The sequence below is a fragment of the Limulus polyphemus genome, unplaced genomic scaffold (genome assembly GCF_000517525.1).
Source record: "Limulus polyphemus unplaced genomic scaffold, Limulus_polyphemus-2.1.2 Scaffold7277, whole genome shotgun sequence".
NCBI classification, from domain to species: domain Eukaryota; kingdom Metazoa; phylum Arthropoda; class Merostomata; order Xiphosura; family Limulidae; genus Limulus; species Limulus polyphemus.
The window spans coordinates 29,803-32,904 of NW_013672887.1; the positions used below are offsets into that span (position 1 = coordinate 29,803).

Here is a 3,102-nt window from a genome sequence, read left to right on the forward strand (position 1 = left end):
TAGCACGTGCTTCAACACTACACACCTGGTCAAACACACAACCACAGTCTTCTGATTGGTCTCACTGTATGTCGTATTTAACCGTGGACGTCTCTTTCTGGCACTCACCCGAGTCTTTAGTGGATTCGCAAGTTCTTGGAAGGAGTTTAGATGGTTTGGGGGTCATGAGCATCAACCAGAATTTTAGTGGATTCACAAGTTTTTGGAAGGAGTTTAGATAGTTTGGAGGTCATGAGCATCAACCAGAGTCTTTAGTGGATTCACAAGTTCTTGGAAGGAGTTTAGATGGTTTGGAGGTCATGAGCATCAACCAGAGTCTTTAGTGGTTCTACAAGTACTTGGAAGGAGTTTAGATGGTTTGGAGGTCACGAGCATCAACCAGAATTTTAGCGGTTCTACATGTTCTTTGAAGGAGGTTAGATGGTTTGGAGGTCATGATGGCATCAACCAGTCTTTAGTGGTTCTACAAGTTCTTGGAAGGGGTTGAGATGGTTTTGGGATCCTAATCAGAAAAGGATTCTCTGTCACATCTGAGACAATTTTTTAAGTGAGAAATTGCAACCCAGATTTATCTGTCATGTTTTAATTGTACGAGTTTACAAATTTACGAATTTTAAAGCTTGCGAAATTACTCTTTGCTATGTCTTGTTCATCCCGATCTTCGTGCCAACATGCACCTGTTATTTATTCGTTGCTGGTGGTACTCCAAACTCAAGGGAAATATCGACTTAATCTATAAGTTTAAATAAAATAGTGACACCATAGTAGTCGATTTTAAATGTTTGTTTTTTTTATTCTTGTCAGTAAAATATAAGAAATATATAAAAAATTGTAGTAAATTTTACACTCATATTTCACTTCTTAAAACGTTTCTAAAATAAAGGCTGAGAAATAGCTTTTATCTTGGCAAGAACTAAATAAGAATTTAACAGATGATACAACCAAACTACTGATAAAATAATTAATAGGGCTGCGTTCTTAAGTCCAAATTAAATATCATTATTATGGTTTCAACCCAATAGAGTACGCTACCAAGACAGTCTTATCTCAAAGCCGAAACGTGTATATTCGACAATTTCGTACTACATACAAAATCGCACAATTTAATGTTGGTTAATCGAGACCAACGTAAGTTTTTAAAATCGCCGTTTAAAATTTCTTATTTTAGAAAGTTTTATTTTCAAAATATGTTTAATCCAGTACCGCAGGATATCATGCGTTCAGTATTAAGCCTACACATGGGTGAGAATTACATTTAAAGTAAGATCAGTATTAAGCCTACACGTGGATGAGAATTACATTTAAAATAAGTTCAGTATTAAGCCTACACGTGGGTGAGAATTATATTTAAAGTAGTATCGGTTCATTATTGCAGTATTTGTTATACCAAATTACATACATACAATCAATACCCTTATTTTACGCAAGCGGTCAGATGAATGATTTACAAACTACAAACCCAAAACTTCTGGAAAATTCGATCTCCACATCTAAGCCTTAGAACGTTCAGTTTCTTATTAACTACAATTATATAGTTTACTTTAAATGTAATTCTCACCCACGTGTAGGCTTAATACTGAACTTACTTTAAATGTAATTCTCACCCCTGTGTAGGCTTAATACTGAACTTCTCCAACTTATAACCGGACACTTATAAATAAAGTTTAGAGATAATATACCATATTTTCGAGCAGTTTTAACGCAAGATCTGTGAACTCATGTTATTTCTTCATATATAATATTTTCTGTCTAGTTTCATCACAGATTCGTTTACAAACAGTACAGAATAACTTCTTTTTATCACCCCCCCCCCCACCACACACACATAATTTTCAATGTCATTATAAGCTGCCTTTCCGATGGCTCAACGGCGAATAAGAGGGCTTGTAACACTCAAAAGCAGGGTTTGATCCCCACAGCTCATTGTGCTAATTAAACTATATATCACTTTCTTATTTACGTTAATACATCTCCCATTGTGAGGTAGTTTTTACCTATATAATAATGAGAACAATTTTAATATGTTCGAAACACTTTTCCGAGAGTATGTACATGTGTTAGGTCTTTCAGTAATGATCGTATTCATTATAACCTGTAATCTAAAGCGGAGAAAAAGATATTTTCCAGCGTTTAATAATTATGAAAATTTTGTTTATATAGGCGAACTTACCGAAGCGTGGGTGTTATTAGTAACTGCCTCCCCCTCTGGACTATCAGTTCAAATTGTATGGGCGGCTATGCGCAAATAGGCCTTTGTGGAACATATAAACGAAACTGGTCAGCTCAGTAAACAGTATGAAATTCAGAAAACAACTTGTGAACGCACAAAAACTGTAATCTGTAAGAGTTTCTTTTATGTAGTTAACATTAGTAACTGTAACATTTAGTGGAGAAATAAATCTGTTATCATGAAACGTGCAGATGGTCATACCTATTGTCGGTCAGAATTAGGGTTAGGAGTGGACGAGAGTTCCTTATCACTTAGTGTATACAGTACTGAGACATCATTTAACGTCACCCCTTTTACAATCGTAATGCAAATTGTAAAGGTTTTTGATGACGTTCAAACATAATATTTAAAAATTAGTAAATGCAAAAATTCCAAAATATGGCCTATAACTTATAAGTATAACCAACCACATTTTAAATTTGAGACCTGCTTTTTGACACAGTACATACATACCCGCACTGTACTTGTTTGTAGTGTAAAGGTCATCATCGTGTAGGTCAACTTTGACTAGCCTAAATTCCACTAGGGATAAAGATAATCTCTTGATGTTGAAAATAATTCTTTGTGTTTGAATGTGACCTCGGAAGGACTCGACAATCAACAACACTGTGTAAACACGAACTTGGCCAAGTGTGAAGCGACACCTGTTGTTTCTTGAATTTTTGTTTAAGTAAAAATAAATATTTATTTTTGCTCCCCACCAAACTGTTTTTACTGTCATTTTATACCGTTGAACATTAATTTGATTTTGGTTTAAAACTTATGATGTCACTCAGTCGCAATTCTGTGTTGAGTGATTCATCAAATTGAATTACTTTATAAATGCTTAATTACCCGACAAACAAATTTACCAGATTAAAAATGTCGCAGCT

General features: G+C 34.7%; 1 long non-coding RNA gene across 1 annotated transcript; it reads right to left on the reverse strand.

Annotated features, from left to right (window-relative positions):
• Nucleotides 1-273: 273 nt before the first annotated feature.
• Nucleotides 274-2,849, reverse strand: LOC111089753. Its single transcript, XR_002613967.1, has 2 exons — nt 2,684-2,849; nt 274-733 (listed from the first exon to the last, which is right to left on the reverse strand). It is a non-coding gene; the product is annotated as an uncharacterized LOC111089753 (long non-coding RNA).
• Between the last annotated feature and the right edge of the window lie 253 nt (nt 2,850-3,102).